Here is a 20,760-nt window from a genome sequence, read left to right on the forward strand (position 1 = left end):
GTTAAATAATCCTGAATGCTAAAATTGCACTGCCAACCAATTAAGATTGTCAGTTGAGGTTGCAGTGTAGCATGCGTGTGTGTACTGGAAGCTACATATATTAATACACAGGGCCATGTTCTTTTGTGTACATATTGCGCCTGTTTCAGCTAAACAAAATAAGTGAGTCAGTATAAAGTTGTTATTTGCCCTGACACAGGTAGTCATGTGATTGTCCTGATGAGTGCCAGATGAAAAGCTTCAACAGAATGTATTTTTCATCAATACTCAAGTACTTCAAGTCAAGGAACTGTTGTAGAGGCTAGATTACAACATGGAGTTTGAATGTTTTACCTTACCCCAGAGTCTGTTAAAAAATATATATTAATTTCCTTTCTCTGTAGCCTGCCAAATAGCAGCACAATCCTTCTGGACTCAATTTCTCCTGCACCTTCTTTGTTGGTCTCCTAAGCTTCACCCTACAGAAATACCACCTCCTTTAAAACCCAGCTGGTCGCAATCTGCCCCATATGAAGTCACACTATCGCCCTCATCCTCACCAACCTTAATAGCTTCCTTATAACTAGTCAAAACCCACAATTTCATTTGCAAGTCTACCCATACTTGTCCAATTGCCTCAAGTTCTAGCTCAGCCAATGGCCACGAGCCATCCAGAAACCCAACAGCGTACGTAGTGCAGATACTGGGGAAGCTGATTGGGGTGAAAATACTTCCCCATGCCCCCAGAAGTAGATCGGGCCCACAGGTCACACTCCAAGAGGCCCAAAACAGGAGAATCGCTGAGGGCAAACATCGCAAAACTCCACAGGTTCCAGGATAAGGAACGAGTCCTGAATTGGATGAGGAACACATGGTCCTGCAAATGGGAAGGGCACGCGATCAGAATTTATCGGGGGGGGGGGGGGGGGGGAAGAAGAGTTCAACGGGGTCAAGGCAGCCCCATTCAAGAGCAAGGCATGATTCAGGATGTTGTACCCAGCAAAAGTTGCGTGACATATGCCAACAAAGAACACTACTTTAATACACCGGGAGGAACGACAAATTCATCCAGAAAAACAGGCTAAGAGTACAGCAGTGATGGATGGACACAACCAGACTACGAACAAAATGCTCTCGTTAGTTTTATCTTCAGCAGTTATTTCTCCACTTTTTTTTTTGTTTTTTATCATGTGGTGACTTTTGTCATTCAACATACGGAACGTCCACACATTTTGGGAGGGGACACACACACACACCATACTGGTGAACATGCTGGTAGGCGGGGCCGTGGCTCAGCTCAAGTAGGTTGGGGGGGGGGGGGGGGGGGGGGGGGGAACAACTAACCATGGAGAAGGTAGGGCTGGGACCCATACGTACATGGGGCAGGGGGATTTGGGTCGGGGGATAGAATGTTGGTTACAACAGGTAACACAGAGGTGGATGGAACAAAGAAGACAACGGCAGCCATCTTGGAGGTCCCCAAACAAAGGGAAACCCCGGAGTGCAGGGGCACATCCATGAGATATGGCTGACCCCGCAGATATTGGGGGGGGGGGGGGGGGGGGGGGGGGTGAGAGACAACAAAAAACTCCCCACAGGGTAGTCACCCGAAACGTCACGGCGCTCAGCGGCCTGGTGCAAAAAGGAAAGGTTTCGCCCCACTTGAAAAGCCGTGGACTGACGTAGTCTTCCTCCAAGAGACGCACCTGAGGGAGAAGGATCAACTGAGGGCAAGAAAATGTTGGATAGGACTGACCTACCAACGTCTTATGGGGGACGAAGGCAAGGGGGGTTTGGCAATACTGTTTAACAAAAGGACTACCTTCCACGGAGACATCAATAGTAACAGACACAGGGAGAAGGTATTTCATGGTCAGCAGGGTCCTGGACGGGTCACCGGTGGTGTGTACGCCTCTAACTGGGACAATGCAGACTTGGTCAATAATCCCCGACCTAGACACCCCCGACTCATCATGGGAGGTCACACTCCGCACCACTTGGATGTGAGGCTGGACACAGCCCTCCTCACCGACAAGGCATTCTGCAAAAGAAAATCACAAGCCATCGACAGATATGTAACCCGCAACCAGAGTGGGGAGTTCTCAACCTTCACATTCTGGGAGGCACTGAAGGCGGTGATTGGGGGGGTGGTGGGGGGGGGGGGGGGGGGGGTGGTGTGGGGGGGGGTGTGTGGGGGGGGTGTGTGTGGGGGGGTGTGGGGGGGGGGTGTGGGGGGGGGGCATATAAGGCATGCAGTGACAAAAAGAGCTAGCCGTCTGCTGACTCACTAGCTGAGGAAGCAGGCAGCCATGAGAGAAAGGACAGGTGAATTATAAGAATGGCAAACTAGTCATGGAGCCAGACAAGGTCAATGAGGCCGTTGAAATTGTCTACCGGGAGCTATACATCTCCGAGCCGCCAGAGCTGAACCAGAAGTATGGGAGTATGCGTAATGTAGAATCATCTCACTCCTGAATACTGATGCCAAAGTCCTGGCGAAGACCCTGGCAATGCAACTGGAGAGTGTTGTGCTGGAGATAGTCGAGGAAGATCAGAAGGCTTCGTCAAGGGCAGGCAAATAATTGCAAACGTCAGGCACCTGCTGAACGTGATTATCATCCCACCCGGGGAGGAGACACCAGAAATGATCACCTCCCTGGACGTTGAGAAGGCCTTCGACAGAGTTGAATGGATGTACCTCAGAGATACTGGAATGGTTTGGGCCAGGGTTCACCACAAAGGTGAAACGACTGTACAGCACTCCCACGGTGAGCATACAAACGCCATCAGCTCGGAGTATTTGCAGCTGCACAGAGGCATGAGGCAAGGATGCCCACTGTCCCCGCTGCTATTTGCCCTTGCAATCGAGCCACTGGCCATCACTCTAAGATCAGCGAAGGCGTGGAAAGGGATCCAGAGAGGAGACAGGGAGCATAGTCTCATCTACGGGGATGACCTGTTCCTCTATGCATCAAATCCCCTGGAAAGCATGAGAGGAATAGTGGAATTCCTAGGGAAGTCCAGGGCCTTTTCAGGTGACAAAACATCACCTGAGCAAGAGTGATATGTTCCCCATGAACCCACAGGAAGATAAAATCAGAACTGGGAGAGTTGGCATTCAAACTAGACCAAACCAAATTCTGATGCATGGGGATCAAAATAGCCCCGACTGGACACGGATCCACAAATAGAACCCGTGACTTTGATAGAGGAGCTAAAGAGAGACTTAGAGGTGGCATGCACTCCAATTCTTCCTGGTAGGCAGAGTGCAGACAAAGATGAACGTGCTGCTCCCAGACGTTTCAGATCTCTCCCGATCTTCATCCCAAAGCTTTCTTCACTAAACTAGACAAACTGATTATGACATGTGCATGTGCACGGTGGAGGTGGGGGGGTGCCTTTGGATCCACAATAGCATATTGCAAAGAAGGAGAAACATGGGATGACTGGCCTTTCCAAACCTATAATTCAACCACTGGGCAGCCACTACAGAGTGAATATGGGGCTGGGTCAAAGAGCTAGGAGCGGAATAGGTACAGACAGAGGAGAGTTCCTGCATGGGAACAGCCCTCCGGGCGCTGGCCACGGCTCCTATTCCATTCCCACAGCCAAGTACTGAAGGAGCCCTATGGTGCTGACCACGGTGAGACCACGGAACCAGCTCAGGCAGCACTTCAGTCAGAGAGCAATGTCCATCATGGCCCCCATCTGCAACAACCATAGGTTCCCCCCGCAACACTTTTTTTTTTAAAATAATTTTTATTGAAATTTTTCGATACAAACATTTACCCCTACTACATTTTAAATTATAACAAACAAATCCCCCCTGGAAAATCCTCCCCACGCCCTCCCCCGCGCGCACCCCCCCCCCCACCCTCCCCCACCCCCCCCCCCCCTGCGCTACAGTCTAGCAACCAAACCGTTTTTTCCCTCTCTGCCGATGGCCTCGGGCAGTCATTGCCCGCGACCCCCCGCTGACGTGCTCCCTTCGTTGCTATCCCCCCCCACCCCTCCCCTTCCCCCCCCCCCCCCCCCTTTCTCCCCAGGGTTGCTGCTGTTTCGGCCTTCAGTTCCTATCTCTGATCCAGAAAGTCAAGGAAGGGCTGCCACCGCCGGAAGAACCCCTGTACCGACCCTCTCAGGGCGAATTTGATTCTTTCCAATTGGATGAAGCTTGCCATGTCGTTTAACCAGGTGGTTAACACTTGGTGGCCTTGTGTCCCTCCACTGAATCATAGATCCTTCTCCGAGCTACCAAGGACGCAAAGGCCATATTCCGGCCTCCCCTGCCTCCTGTACTCCTGGCTCCACCCCAACCCCAGAAATCGCTAGCCCCCACCCTGGTTTGACCCTGGTTCCCACCACTCTCGATACCGTCCCCGCCACCCCCTCCCAGAACTCTTCCAGTGCCGGGCACATCCAGAACATATGTACATGGTTCGCAGGGCTTCCCGAACACCTAACACACCTGTCCTCACCCCCGAAGAACCGACTCATCCTAGTCCCCGTCATATGGGCTCTGTGCAGCACCTTAAATTGGATGAGGCCCAACCTTGCGCACGACGACGACGAGTTGACCCTCTCTAAGCATCCGCCCATGTCCCATCTTCTATCTGCTCTCCCAGCTCCGCTTCCCCACTTGTCTTTCAGCTCCTCTATCGATACCTCCTCCACCTCCTGCATTATTTTGTAGATGTCCGAGACCTTCCCTTCTCCGACCCAGACCCCTGACAGCACCCTATCACTCACCCCTCTATCGGGAAGCAAGGGAATCCTTCCACCTGTCGTCTGGCAAATGCCTTCACCTGCAGGTATCTAAACGTGTTCCCCGGGGGGAGCTCAAATTTCTCCTCCAGCTCTCCCAGGCTCGCAAACCTCCCCTCTATGAACATGTCCCTCAGTGCCTGATGCCCGCCCTGTGCCAGCTCTGGAATCCCCCGCCAGTGTTCCCCGGGACAAATCTGTGGTTCCCTCTCAGTGGCGCCGCCATCAGACCCCCCACTTCCCCCCTGTGTCGCCTCACTGCCCCCAGATTTTCAGGGTGGCCGCCACTACCGGACTCGTGGTATACCTTGTGGGGGGAGCGGCCATGGTGCCGTTACTAGCGCCCCCAGGCTTGTATTGCCGCAGGACGCCCTCTCCATATGTTTCCAAGCTGCCCCCTCCCCCTCCATCACCCACTTGCGCACCATCGATGCGTTCGCCGCCCAGTAGTATCCGGAAAAGATTGGGTAGCGCTAATCCTCCCCTGTCCCCTACTCCGTTCCAAGAAAATCCTTCTCACTCTAGGGGTGCCATGTGCCCACACATAGCCCATAATGCTGCTAGTTACCTTCTTGAAGAAGGCCCCTGGGGAGAAAGATGGGCAAGCACTGAAACAGAAACAAGAACCTCGGGAGGACCGTCCATTTTGACTGACTGCACCCTCCCTGCTAGCGACAGCGGTACCATGTCCCACCTCTTGAACTCCTCCTCCATCTGCTCCACCAGCCTTGAAAAGTTCAGCTTGTGGAGGGTCCCCCAGTTCCTTGCCACCTGCACCCCCAAGTACCTGAAGCTCTTTACTGCTCTCTTAAAGGGGAGCCGCCCATTCCCTCCCCCTGATCTCCCGGGTGTATCACAAAGACCTCACTTTTACCCACATTAATTTATATCCGAAAAGTCCCCAAACTCCGCTAGTATTTCCATTACCTCCGGCATTCCCCCTTCCGGGTCCGCCACATATAACAACAAATCATCCGCATAGAGTGATACCCGATGTTCCTCCCCCTCCCCCTTGTCAGGTCCTCTCCACCCCCTGAACCCCTCAGTGCCATCGCCAACGGTTCGTCGCTAATGCAAATAGTAAGGGGGATAGGGGCATCCCTGCCTGGTACCTCGATGGAGCCCAAAATATCTCTGACCTCCTCCCGTTGTAACCACACTCAGCCATCGGGGCCGAATACAGCAGCTTCACCCACTTGATAAATCCCTCCCCAAACCCAAACCGTTCCAGCGTCTCCCACAGGTATTCCCACTCCACCCTATCGAATGCCTTCTCCGCATCCAGTGCTACCACTATCTCAGCCTCCCCCTCCACTGCTGGCATCATAATCACATTCAACAGTCTCCGGACATTTGTGTTAAGTTGTCGTCCCTTTACGAACCCCGTCTGGTCCTCATGGATTACCCCTGGCACACAATCCTCTATTCTGGTTGCCAGGACCTTTGCCAACAGTTTGGCATCTACATTCAAGAGGGAGATAGGCCTGTAGGACCCGCACTGTACAGGGTCTTTGTCCCGCTTCAGGATCAAGGAGATCAGGGCCTGTGACATTGTCGGGGGCAGAACCCCCCCCTCTCGCGCCTCATTGAAGGCTCGCACCAGCACTGGACCCACCAAGTCCACATACTTCTTATAAAATTCCACCGGGAACCCATCCGGCCCCGGCGCCTTCCCCGCCTGCATCTGGCCTATCCCTTTAACTAGCTCCTGCAGCTCTATCGGCGCCCCCAGCCCCTCCACCCGTTCCTCCTGGACCTTTGGGAACCTCAATCTATCGAGGAAGTTCTCCATTCCCCCCCTCCTCCTGGGCGGCTCAGACCGGTACAATTCCCTGTAGAAATCCCTGAAGACCCCGTTCACCTCTTGCCCCTTCTGCACTACGTTCCCTCCCTTCTCTCTCACTCCCCCAATCTCTCTGGCTGCATCTCGCTTGCGCAGCTGGTGTGCTAGCATCCTGCTCGCCTTTTCCCCGTACTCATAGACCGCGCCCTGTGCCCTTCTCCATTGCGTCTCCGCCTTCCTAGTGGTCAGTAGGTCGAACTGGGCCTGTAAACTGCGCCGCTCCCTCAACAGCCCCTCCTCTGGTGTCTCCGCATATCTCCTGTCCACTCTATAAGTTCCCCCACCAGTCTCTCCCTCTCCTGCCTCTCCTTCCTTTCTCTGTGTGCCCTTATGGAGATCAGCTCTCCTCTGATCACTGCCTTTCAGGGCCTCCCAGACTACCCCCACCTTCACCTCGCCCGTGTCGTTCGTGCCCAGATATCTCTCAATGCCCTTCCGGACCCTTCCGCACACCTCATCGTCCGCCAGCAGCCCCACATCCAGGCGCCACAACGGGCGCTGGTCCCGTGCTTCCCCCAGTTCTACCTCTACCCAGTGTGGTGCATGGTCCGAAATCGCAATGGCCGAGTACTCCGTGTCCTGCACTCTCGAAATCAGCCCCCTGCTCAGTACAAAAAAGTCTATTCTGGAGTACACCCTGTGGACGTGGGAGAAAAAAGAATACTCCCTCGCCCTTGGCCTGCCAAATCTCCAAGGGTCTACCCCCCCCATCTGCTCCATGAACCCCCTTAGCACCTCTGCCGCTGCCGGCCTCCTATTCGTCCTGGAACTCGATCTGTCCAGCCCAGGGTCGAGCACTGTATTGAAGTCCCCCCCCATGATCAGGCCCCCTGCCTCCAGACCCGGAATGAGGCCCAACAGGCGCCTCATAAAACCCGCGTCATCCCAATTCGGGGCATACACATTCACCAGCACCACATTCTCTCCCTGCAGCCTACCCTTCACCATCACGTACCTACCCTCCTTATCTGCTACCACCTGCGCCGCCACGAACGACACCCTCTTTCCCACCAAAATCGCCACCCCCCGGTTCTTTGCGTCCAAGCCTGAGTGGAACACCTGTCCCACCCACCCCCTTCTCAGGCGTACCTGGTCTACTACTCTCAAGTGAGTCTCCTGCAACATTGCCACATCCGCCTGCAGTCCCTTTAGGTGTGAAAAAACCCTTGCTCTCTTGACCGGCCCATTCAGCCCCCTCACGTTCCAAGTAATCAACCGGGTCGCGGAGCGACCTGTCCCTTTCCCCTGTCTATTAGCCATGTCCTGTCCCCTGTTCGCCCCGGGTCGACCCCCCCCTTTCTGACCCGTTCCCCATGGCGGTGGCCCCCCCCCCCCCTCTCTCCTCCCGTTCTTCCCTTCCCGTCCTCGGCCTTTCCAGCAGCAACCCGGTATCCCCCCCCTAACCCCCTTCCCCCCCCCCCGGCTAGGACCCCTCCTAGCGCGGTGTATCCACCATCGTACTCCCGAGAGTCAGCTGATTTTCGCTGACCCGGCTGCCCCTGCCACACTCCGACTCCTCCCGATGTGGGGGGGGAGGGGCCTCCCCCCCCCTTGCCCATCCCTCTCTGACCCCGCTTCAGCGCGGGAAAAGCCGCCATTGCTGGCCACACCCCACTCTTCTCTCCTCCCCCTTCCTCCGTCCCGCGCGCGGGAAACAGGGGAAAGCCCGCGCTTTCGCCCGGCCAACACCCTACCCCGCCATCTTCAATTCCACCCCCATCCCCATCCAAGCCCATAAAAAAGCCCCCCTTAAAACGAGAGGAAGAAAAAAGAGAAAAAGAAAACCCGCATAACCAACTTGCACCTCCCCCGTCCCGCCTCCCCAACTTAACAATCTAACAATATAAATAACAAATCTCAAATAAATACATAAATACATAACTATGCCTGCATAACTAAATAACTACCCAATATAACGTATTTAACCATCACCTCCATCGAACAGAACAGTAACCATAACCCCCTAAAGAACAGATCAAAAACAGTAAAAAAAAGCCCCCCCTACAACAACATAATTAAGGGAAGTTGGCAACGGGAAGAGACACACAAAAAGGAACAAAGAAACCCCCCATAACACAAGTTTCAAAGAAACCAAACGATCCATCAACTTTAACCAAGTTCCGACCTGGCCTAAGAAAGACATGGGCCACTTGATCAGTCAAGGGTACTCGGGCGGCCTCGACCGCCGGCGTTCCCAAGTTCTAGTTCAGGTCCAGCTTTTCCTCCCGAACAAAAGTCCATGCCTCCTCTGGGGTCTCAAAGTAATGGTGCTGGTCCTTGTAGGTGACCCACAAGCGCGCTGGCTGCAGCATTCCGAACTTGATCCTCTTTGCGTGCAGCACCGCCTTCGTCCGGTTTAAACCGGGCCCGCCGCTTTGCCACCTCCGCACTCCAGTCCTGATATATCCGCACCGTCGAATTCTCCCATTTGCTGCTTTTCTCCCTCTTGGCCCACCTCAGCACTTTTCTCCCGATCACAGAAACGCTGGAATCGCACCAGCACCGCCCTCGGGGGCTCGTTCGCCCTAGGCCGCCTAGCCATGACCCGATATGCTTATTCCAGCTCCAGAGGCGATGGACCGGCCCCCTCTCCCATCAGGGAGCTCAGCATCTCCGCTACATATTTCGGGAGATCAGGCCCCTCCAGGCCTTCTGCTAGGCCCAGGATCCTCAAGTTCTTCCGCCTCATTCGAGTGTCCAGCTCCTCAAAGCGGCTCTGCCATTTCAGGTGGAGTGCCTCGTGCCCCTCCACCTTTCCCACGAGGACCGTGGCCTCCTCCTCCCTTGCAGTCATCTCCTGCTGCAGCTCGCTTATCGACGCCTCTTGGGTCGCCTGGGCCCCCATCAGCCTTGTGGTCGTCGCGTTCATAGACTCTAGAGTTCCACTTTCAGCTCCGTAAAACACCGGAGGAGAGCGGCCTGCTGCTCCTCCGCCCATTTTCTCCAATCTTCTAGTGCGCCACCGGCCGCCATTTTGGTCCTCTTCCCCCGCTTTTTTCGGGGAGCTGCTGCCGCTTTTTTTTGTCGCCCCACTCGAGTACCGACCATAAAGTTGGTCTCACTCTCCTCAGGGAGCCTTCCCCCACCGGGATTCGTCTTTACAGTACCGTCGGGGCCCTCCAATCGGCCCTTAAACACCTTTGTCGCAGGAGCTGCCAAATGTGCGACTTAGATGGTCATAGCCGCAACCGGAAGCCCCCCCCCGCAACACTTTAAACAGTGGAGACAGGATGAGGAGACATGGAAGGAAATGGCAGGTTAGTGACCCTAGGGAAACTGATAGATAAATTAGTTGCGATACATGTAGCTAAGAAACTGCCTGTAAGGAGACAACAATATTCCACCAACTACCAGGACACCCTCTACTGGACAAAACTCCTGACCGCGGGAAAACTGCGTGGACATGTACGGACAACTACTGGAAGAAGCATGGTCACCGCTGGACGAGACACGAGAGAAATGGATGGAAGAGTTAGGCATAGCGATAGTGGGAGGACTCTGGAGCGAAGCACTGCACAGGGTGAACTTCACCTCCTCATGGAGGTGAACACGGGGGATCTTTCCCGAGACAGAGGATAAATATGAAACAGTGCCAAGGAGGCCAGGCCAACCACACTCGCATGTTCTGGTCCTGCCCCAGACTGATCGGGTACTGGACCGCCTTCTTTGAAGCCATGTCCAGGGTCATGGGAGTGAGGCTGGAGCAATGCCCACTAGTGACAGCCTAGGGGGGCCGGGAACAGTCAGAATTGTTCAAGGAAAATGAGGCAGAAGACCTAGTCTTTTTCTCATTGATCACACACTGGAGACCAACAGCACCACCACGGCTGCAGACTGTTAAGTAATGGGTTAAGGGACATTTCAATTAGTTGTCTCATTTATGTTAAGTATCCAATAATTAGGGCAGCACGGTGGCCTAGTGGTTAGCACAACCGCCTCACGGCACTGAGGTCCCAGGTTCGATCCCGGCTCTGGGTCACTGTCCGTGTGGAGTTTGCACATTCTCCCCGTGTCTGCGTGGGTTTCGCCCCCCACAACCCAAAAACGTGCAAGCTAGGTGGATTGGCCACGCTAAATTGCCCCTTAATTGAAAAAAACGATTGGGTACACTAAATTTAAAAAAAAAGAAAAAAAAAGAAAAAAAAGTATCCAATAATTGACACTGATATGTAAAGGGCTTCAGGTGGCCTTTGTGTCAGGTGATGTAATGTTAGAGTTTTGCAGAGTCTGTTGAAGTAAATTAAAGGTGTTTGTAGCAGAACATGGTTGCTGTGCAATGTGAAGGGTTGAAACATACAACTTTTCCAGACCAAACCAAGGAATGAGTGAGAAGAAAAAAAACAAAGATATATGGCTGAACCTAGGATAAGATGGCCAGATATGGCTATATTTTCTGAAAGGGGATCGTACGACCAATCGAGAAATGCAGTAGTTATGCAGACTAGGTAACTGCCTTGGGAAAGCGAAAACAAGAAAAAGCAGAAAGCATTGGCACTTTCTCTACCTTATGATAGTAAAATCCAAAGCAAAGTGTTTTCTGAGCTGGAATTGGAAGAGTTTACATAGAATTTACAGTGCAGAAGGAGGCCATTCAGCCCATCGAGTCTGCACCGGCTCTTGGAAAGAGCACCCTATCCAAGGTCAACACCTCCACCCTATCCCCCTAACCCAGTAACCCCACCCAACACTAAGGGCAATTATCATGGCAATCCCCTAACCTGCATATCTTTGGACTGTGGGAGGAAACCGGAGCACCCGGAGGAAACCCACGCACACACGGAGAGGACAGTGACCCAAGCCGGAATCGAACCAGGGACCCTGGAGCTGTGAAGCGATTGTGCTATCCACAATGCTACCGTGCTGCCCTGAGTTAGACTCAGAAGAAGGTCTGCAAACTCTATTGTGTTACATGGATAAGATTTATAAGGGCGACTTGTTAAGTGCATATGAAGCATGGTCGAATTTTGATAGGTTCCTGAAAATAGAGGAGTTCTCCATTGAAAACTATATAAAGGAATTTGGCAGACTATATAAAAGGCTGCAGAAACACAATCTGGAATTTCCACAGTCTGTGTTGGCCTTTTAAATTACTTGACCATGTTAGAGTGAGCAACATGGATAGGCTCCTGGTTTTGGCAGGAGTTCAGTTTGCGGATAATGGATACCTTATTCGATGAGATGAGAAGAAGCTTTTAAAGAAAGTTTCTGGGGAAGCATTCTATTCCGATGGCTCTGATGACCCAAATAGGTCAGCCTGCAATAAAGCAGAAATGGAAGATACACTACTGACAAGATGGCAAAATCGTACAGCTACAAACAGGTTCCAAGACTATAGAAGGAGATAGAGACCCGGAAATTAAGACAGAAAACCCAGTTTCTGGCATGGTTAAATCGATGTTTTCGATGTGACTCTCAATACCGCTTATGCTTTCAACTGTCTAAAACGTTATAATGGAGTGTTTTGAACAACACATGACATGGAAAGAGTCAGAAGGAGAGAAAGATAGTGACCAGAAAGAAGGCCTGTCCTGTTAACAAGCAGTTTTACGCCGGTAATGAGGGTGTTGGTTGCAGAATCCTTCAATTGTGCTGCATTGGACAGTGGCTGCATATCTACTGGTGTTGGAATTGACTGGTTAAAATGTTACCTGATCCCTGAATGAAATGAAATGAAAAGAAAATGAAAATCTGCTTATTGTCATGAGTAGGCTTCAATGAAGTTACTGTGAAAAGCCCCTAGTCGCCACATTCCGGGCCTGTTCGGGGAGGCTGTTACGGGAATACGAGGTGGCTGCTGGCTGCTTGGTCTGCTTTGAAAGCCAGTGATTTAGCCCCGTGTGCTGAAAACGGTAACAAGGTTAAGGGAATTTGAAAGTTCCACAAGTTTCAGGTTTGGGGATGAAAGTACTCTGAAGTCGCTGAAAAGAGTGGTGATCCTTGCAATATTGCCAGAGTGAATCATTCATTAGCATGGATATGTATCAAGTGAGATGCCTTTGCTTCTGAGCAGGCCGTGATGAAGACAGCACACATGAAACTGGATATGGAACAGGATAAGGCAACAGTTTTTGGAAGATGGTGGACTTACAATTTACAGTCGGGACACTATATTGTATTCTATTACTGATAAATAATATTTCAAGTAGTGCTCTTAAGGATGTGTTAATGGCAGTTGAAAATGGGACTTCAGCTGATAAAACGTTTGTTGTATTAAAACTGTACAGGCAATTTGCACATTAGTCTCCTCCGGAGGCTGAAAATTTTATAAAGGATACAGGGGTAAGGGATGAAGACTATACTAAACTGATAGAACACGTTAGTGATCGCTGTGAAGTTTGTAGGAAGTACAGAAGGACACCAGCACGACCGATAGTAACCCTACCTTTGGCCAGGGATTTTAACGACATTGTGGCCATGGACCTTAAGACCTGGGATAAAGTCAATAATTTATTTTGCATTTTGTAGATTTAGCAACCAGATTTAGTCAATCTACAATTGTACAAAGTAAAGAAAAGAGTAATTCTGGATCAAATAGTGGAAAAATGGATAGGGACAGGACTGGGCCCACCGGCAAAATTCCTTACGGACAATGGGGGAGAATTTGCTAATGGTGAGTTTAGGGATATGTGTGCGAATGTGAATATCACAGTTATAAATACAGCTGCAGAAAGCCCATTTAGTAATGGTGTCTATGAAAGAAACCATGCTGTAATCGATGACATGCTCCAGAAAAATTTGGCAGATAGACCGAATTGCAGGCTAAATTCAGCTTTAGCGTGCAAAGAATTCATTGCAGGTGGTTGGGGGCTATAGACCCCATCAATTAGTGTTTGGTAGAAATCCTAAAATTCCATCAATTTTGGATGACCAGCCTCCAGCTTGGGAAGGGACTACAATTAGCTCTGCCTTTGCTGAGCATTTAAATGCATTACATAGCAGTAGAAAAGCTTTTTGGAAGCAGAAGTCTCTGAAATAATTTGCAGAGCTTTAAGGCATAATGTACAGCCATCAAATACTGTTTTTCAGCAAGGAAACATAGTATACTCTAAGAGAGACAATTTTAATCAATGGAAAGGCCCAGGGAAGATCATAGGCATAGATGGCAAAACAATTAGTTTGCAACATGGCAATCAAACTGTTGGGGTACATTCATCAAGGATAATGGGTACAGACTACACATTTAGACAGAGCAGACAGACATGACGAGGAACCAGGGTCATTTGGCACGCAAGCGTTACAGAATTATGATGACCAGTTAACTAATAGACAGTGTTTCCGTAGAGGAACACAACACTTCTGATGAATTAGAACAGGCCATTTTTTACAAAAGGACAACTGCCAAAAATTGGTACAAGAGTGACATACTTGCCTGAAGGGTCTAGTCAGTGGAAGGATGCAACAGTTATTAGTAGAGCAGGGAAGGCCACTGGAAAGTATAAACATTGGTTGAATGTACAGCATTCAGGGGAAGGAGTCAAGACAATGGATTGGGAACACAAAGTTCAAAAATGGAGGGCACAGAAACGCAGTACCAGTTTAGATAGTACATCGGATAGTGAACAAGTCTGCAGGAAAAGGTCGAGAACTATTGAAAGGACATCCCACAGCAGAATGGAAAGATCAAGCAGTAGCAGTACAGAACGAGATATGAGACGGGAGAGGGGACGTATTTTATCAAGGTCTCGGAACATGAGTAAGACTACGAATACTAATAGGAGTAGAAGCCCACATGCACGTGAGATTTTGGTGGCTTCCAATAAATTAGATGGAAAAGTTATCAAAGATCCCAAACAGCAAGAACTGCATAGTTGGAGTGAATTTGGGGTATACACAGAAGTACCGGATAGGCGACAAAGAGCTCTATCCCACAGATGGATTTGCACAGAAAAGGTTCTTCCGGATGGAACTTATAAGGCAAAGGCCAGGCTTGTGGCAAGGGGATTTTAAGAAAACTTAGATGATCAGGATTGAAGGGTAGATTTACCTACGGCAGGAAAGGTTATTTTAAAGATCCTCTTGACTCTATTAGTCACAAAGGCATGGGAATGCAAATCTATAGATGTAAAAGCAGCCTTTTTGCAGGGGCATCAGCTCCAGAGAGATATTTTTCTCCGTCCTCCTAAAGAGGCAGCTCACACGGAAGGGGTACCCTGGAAGTTGAACAGATGTGTATGTTGAATAAATTATGCGTCTGGAGTCTGGTATTTTTTGGTAAGGTCAGTTTTGTTAAAGTTAGGCTATTGCCAGTTGAAAGCAGATCCTGCAATGTTTTACTGGCACTATAAAAGGAAATCTTTCTGGCATCTTTATGATGCATATCGATGAATTTTTGTGGGGTGGGACTAGTGATTTTGAAGCTATTGTAATCTCTGGTTTGAGGAATGCATTCAGGGTTGGAAGTCAGGTTTCCGGTGCATTTAAATATGTTGGACTGGAAATCGGACAGACTAAGTTAGGAGCAACTTTACGACAGCAATCTTATTTGGAAAGCATCAGCCCAATAGCAATTAGCCGTGGCCGGGTTTCACAAAAAGACGCAATGGTTTCAAAGATGGAAAAAGAGCAACTGCGAAGTTTAATTGGGCAACTGAATTGGTTAGGTAGACAGAGTAGATCGGATGTGAGTTTTGATATCTTGTGGAGTACAAAAATGATCCCAAAGTGGAAGACATAATAAGAGCAAATAAATCGTTGGTCAAACTAAAAATGCAAGAGTGTTTTGAGGTTCCCGGTTTTAGGTGAACGTAGGCACTTGAAACTCAGTTTATAGTGATGCATCCTATGCAAATTTATGTGATGGGGTTTCAAGCGCAGGAGGTTTTATAATTTCTTTTGGGGAACAATGGTAAATATTGCCCTCTTGTGTGGGAAACAAGAAAATAAGGAGAGTGGTCAAAAGCACTTTGGCTGCTGAGATTTTAAGCCTTGTAGAGGCGGTGGATATGGCCGTTTATATATCTCAGATATTGACAGAAATGTTAGGATTACGGGATTTGGGTAATATATCAAATGTCACATTGACAATAAATCCCTGTGGGAAAATGTGCAGTCTACAAAAAGTGCACTCTACAAAAAGTGTCAATGAAAAAGGTTAAGGATAGACATCGCAAGTTTGAAGCAGATGTTGGACAGAGGGGAAATAGCAAAAATTAAATGGGTCAACAGTAGCTATCAATTGTCAGACTGTTTTACAAAAAGAGGGGCTCATCAATTGTCAGGCTGTTTTACAAAAAGAGGGACGATCTCACTGCAATTTTTGGATATTGTTAATGAAGGGCGTCTGTTTCTGTGACTTTTTTTTCCACAAATGAAAAAAGGGGGGGGGGGGAATTGTGTGTGTGTTTGAGTTTCTTGTAATTTTGTTTTCACCTAATTATTTTTTTCTCTGTAACCAAGTTAAGTCATGGGTTAAGAGACATTCCAATTAGTTGTCATTTATGTTAAATATCCAATAATTGACAATGATATGTAAAGGGGCTTCAGGTGGCCTTTGTGTCAGGTGATATGATCTTAGAGTTGTGTGCAAAGTCTGTTTAATTGAAATAAAGGTGTTGGTGAAAAGGAGAACTTTTGACTCTTTATACAACAGCAGCTAAACGTCTAACACAGCAGCTAAACGTCTAACACAGCAGCTAAACGTCTAACACAGCAGCTAAACGTCTAACACAGACTGATTGTCCAACTTAGCAGAACTGGAAAAAAATAAAAATCACAATACGAGGATCGGAGGAAGGCTTCCACAACAAATGGAAGCAATTCCAAGACCTAATTGTAACCAGCAACCAATGGGAGGTTGGAAACCAGCACCGGTAACTGAACAAGAAGAAGGATTAGGAAGATGGAAGAGGAGGTAGGGAGGGGGCAACAACCAGGACACAACACAAGTCAGGGGAACAGGAGGGAACAAACAGCAACAAAATACACAGGTACGACCTCGCTAGAAGTACATCCAGGTGGCACTAAAGGCACCCAGGGTACATTCTAATACCACGAGGCGATGCACACAACACAGGAACAGCACAGAGGGTGTGGCCGAGTTCAGGGGCCTCAACAATAATATCTTTACACCCACTGTTTTGTTCCCCTCCAAGACTTGTACATAGTATCACATTCTCTCCCTGTACATATATAAATATATAGTTTGTAACGACTTCTATGTTACTGCTTTAATGTTCTCTGCAATGTAAGCATAAAATGCAATCCGATAAAAATATTTTTTTTAAAAAATGATTTGCAGTCCAATGTTTGAAGGACAAAGTTAAATGAAATGAAAATTGCTTATTGTCACAAGTAGGCTTCAAATTAAGTTACTGTGAAAAGCCCCTAGTCGCCACATTCCGGCGCCTGTTCGGGGAGGCTGGTACGGGAATTGAACCACACTGCTGGCCTGCCTTGGTCTGTTTTAAATGCTAGCTCTTTAGCCCTGTGCTAAACTAGCCCCTAATGCAAATCCACAATGATAATGCAAATCCAGCATCAAGTTATCGAAGTCTGATGTGGTTATGCTCAGAAAGTTACGACACAACTTTAGTTCTAGTTTATTAAACAGTTCCATCTATGAGATTATTTTCCTGTCAAACTAAATTATTTTAAATAATCAGCTATGGCCTGATTTCATCCTATTTCATAAGACAGCACAGGGTACAAGACAAATCAAATTGTTCATTACCGCTTCTGTAATAATAGTTTCAATCAGAGGCAGGATATTGGGAAGATATGTTGGATTGAATCTAGAAAACAAGGAGCTATAAATACCAGAAAATCAGAATGTTAAGCAAGTGTACAGCAAAACTGAGGCGCCACACATCACTACATTTATAGTACAAGAAAAAAAACTTAACTCAGCCCACACACACCCCATCTCGGCCCTCCTTCCCCTCCTTAAATTGGGTTCGCTTATTGTAAGGAAAATATTACATTTGTATCAACTATTCAGCTGGAAAAAGTAAGGGATCTATTTAAATGAAAATAAATAGAAGCATAACCATCTAATGACTGAAATAAGTTCAATCATTTGACTTAATTTAATGTCGCTATGCAAGATAATTATACAGTACTTGTAATAAACGAATGCAGTGGTGTGTGGCAAACCGATTGGCACTCTTCGGGAAACTATGTAAATCACTGTTTTCTAAAAAAAAATCTGGCATGTGAAGACTCATCACCAGGCCTCTTGTTCGGCAGCTCCTTCATTGCGGGTTGCTATGGGGATAGTGGTTCACAGAGTATGTCATGCCTACCCGCCCGGGTTGCAACATTAAAGATCAGAGCCACTGTTTTACTGACTGCCAGATTTGAAAACTCGTGACCGATACAGTGTTATACCAATAGGTATTTGTAAATTTATACATAACTGGAAAGGTGTCTGACAAGGTGCCTTCTCCTCTCCCCATCCCCACCCCCCACCAAAACACGCATGAGAATTCCTCATCCGAAGCACAAAGAAGTGTAATTGAGCATTTGGAAACCTCTAGCCTCTTTCGATTCTAAACGTTAATGGGATGATCTCTATGACCCATGTTTTGTAACGAGCGTGCAGGGCGACTCGTATTAACCCCAGTGTAATTTTCGAACGAACAATCGATTAGCTTCACACAATGGCTGAGGGGAGATAGTGCGGTCAGAAGTAACTGCTTCTTCAGACAGCGAAATCACAATGTAAATGTGGTCTGAAGTTCTCAGCATCTTTTAAATTTATTTCCCTTGATCATTCCAGGAAGCACCGAGACCAGCCCATTAACTAAACGCTTTTCGTTCAAATGAAGTTTTACCAAAACTCAACTTCTGCAGGAAAAGCAACAAGTAAACAAGTTCGGAATAATGTATGGGAACAAAAAACGCCGATTCCATATTGAATGCAAGGGCTAGCTCATTACCGTCATTAAACTGCAAATTAAGATCCGAACCACTATGTTTTCAAACTAACTTGTTGCTCTCTATCTACAATCTACAACCCCCAATTGCAAATCGCCAAGACCAGTTCTTCTGTCGCCACCACTGGCAGGCACGGTGTATCCCCTACCGTGCAATTCCCTCGACTGAATTTCACCTCCTCCCCGCGTTCAGTTTAAATAAACCCTTTCAGCTCGGCAGACATCTATTTAAATTCTTCCAACTTACCGACGGTGATAGGGAGAGGCAAGACGGAGCTCTCGCGGCACTGCGATCAAGGAGCGCACTGGAGCCCAGCAGCAACAGCCGCATCTCCGCAATGACTCGACTGGGAGGAGAGGAACATTTCACAACAAGGGTTTTTTTAAATTGTTGTTGTTTACTTCAGGGATCCCGGCAACTCCTGGAGCAACCCGGACATATCTCTTTAGAGCTGTATATGTGGGGAAGGGTGTTTTTTTTTGCGGGCGGGGGGGGGGGTTGCACGGCTACAGTGTATCCTCGTCGTGCAAATGCAGCCTGTCGATTGTATCGAACGTTGTGTCCGCCAGGCTCCTCGCGCCTGCGCGCTCCACTCTTTACTGCAGCCTGGGAGATGCAGTCCCCTCCTCTCCTTGCTTCCTTTCACCTCGGCTTCCAGTCAACTGGGCAGCTCGACAGCAGGTGCTGCTCGCACATCTGTCAATCCTGAAGAAAGGCACGTTAAGACAAGTAATGTACACAAGCAGTTTCGTTTTACTTTACGCGTCGATAGGTTACATTTTAAAAACAATTTCGACACTCCAGGTATTACGACACTCTTTTGTAAAACGTTTTGACGACTTACCGGCGTCTTTTCGTAAGGCACTATATAAATGCAAGCTTGTGTGTATCGATTTCAGTCATATCTCTCACCTCCCGCAAAGCGAGAATTGAGCTGGCACTCGAACTTGTTTTTTAAAAAATCACCATGTTCAATTGGGAAGAAGTCATGTTGGATTCGAAACGACAATCTTCTTTCTCCCTTCTGCCAGTGCCCGCTGAGTTTCCCCAGCATTTTACTGTTTTAGTTACTCCTGAAACAAATCAGATCGAAGCAGTTGGTGTTGCTATTTTTGGAGAGAAAAAAATAGGTGAAGAAAATTTTGCGGAGCTTGCAGCCAAAAAATATATTCGTAAGATATTTAAGGGTGGGGAAACACAATTTTGACCATCCTAGTTCATCGATCTAGTTCCCCGCATGGCAGAATCTGATTTGTCTCCGAGATTCTGTTTACCTCCTACTCCGAAGTCCGTTCCACCCTTAAAGCAGAAAACGTGCGAATGTTCAGGGGATCATTCAGCCTCTGTGGAGAGAACAGGTAAACTCTTGATCTTGTCTGATCTCCAAAGCTAAGCCGACTCAGGCCTAGTTAGTACTTGGATGGAAGATTGCCTGGGAATTCCAGGTGCAGTAGGCTTTTTCCATTCTGATCTTGAATGTTGACATACATTCTGCTGACCCTGGAAGTGAGCAATAACACTCCAGTGTATACACAAGTTAGACTTAGACCAGTACAGCACAGAACAGGCCTTTCGGCCCTCGATGTTGTGCCGAGCAATGATCACCCGACTTAAACCCACGTAACCCGTAACCCAACAAGCCCCCCATTAACCTTACACTACGGGCAATTTAGCATGGCCAATCCACCTAACCTGCACATCTTTGGACTGTGGGAGGAAACCGGAGCACCCGGAGGAAACCCACGCACACACGGGAGGACGTGCAGACTCCACACAGACAGTGACCCAGCCGGAATCGAACCTGGGACCCTGGAGCTGTGAAGCATTGATGCTAACCACCATGCTACCGTGAGGCCCCCGTGAAGTCTCTGTATAATACAAACATTTTGTGCAAAAGTAACAGGCAAATTACACGTTTCAGTTACAGGGTGGACCTTTCATCAGACAGATCAAAAGACGTAAGATGGTTAAATTGCAATTCTGCTCAATTTTTGTGTGAAGAGCATCTCAACACCAGTTCTAAATGAGGCTTTTACCAGTTTGCATTTATGTTCCCACGTCCTAGTTTCCCAATGTAGTTGGAAGGAATTTCTGAATATCCCTTTTCCTTATTATTTGCTGGTTTATATTCCCATTACAGTCAACCATTGGGCACTGCTAACTGTTTTAAAGGCCCAAGTTTCTCCAATCTTTCCTAATAATTCAGATCTCTGATATTAAGATTCAGCCTTGTAGCTTGGGTATCTCCCTGTGTCTTAGTGAATGCAACCAGACTGAAATACTAAATAAATTGCCTGATT

General features: G+C 48.4%; 1 protein-coding gene across 13 annotated transcripts in view; it reads right to left on the reverse strand.

Annotated features, from left to right (window-relative positions):
• ptpn13 (protein tyrosine phosphatase non-receptor type 13) overlaps positions 1 to 19,039 on the reverse strand; it is a 367,703-nt gene extending 348,664 nt beyond the window's left edge. For 11 of the 13 annotated variants that reach the window (XM_038791751.1, XM_038791755.1, XM_038791749.1 and 8 more), the window contains exon 1: positions 18,707 to 19,037. The gene's annotated coding sequence lies outside the window, so the exon portion shown is untranslated. Of the gene's footprint in view, positions 1 to 18,706 lie in introns of all 13 variants that reach the window. The other 2 variants (XM_038791752.1, XM_038791753.1) reach the window with 2 other exon arrangements.
• Positions 19,040 to 20,760: the final 1,721 nt, after the last annotated feature.

The sequence above is a fragment of the Scyliorhinus canicula genome, chromosome 3 (assembly GCF_902713615.1).
Source record: "Scyliorhinus canicula chromosome 3, sScyCan1.1, whole genome shotgun sequence".
NCBI lineage: Eukaryota > Metazoa > Chordata > Chondrichthyes > Carcharhiniformes > Scyliorhinidae > Scyliorhinus > Scyliorhinus canicula.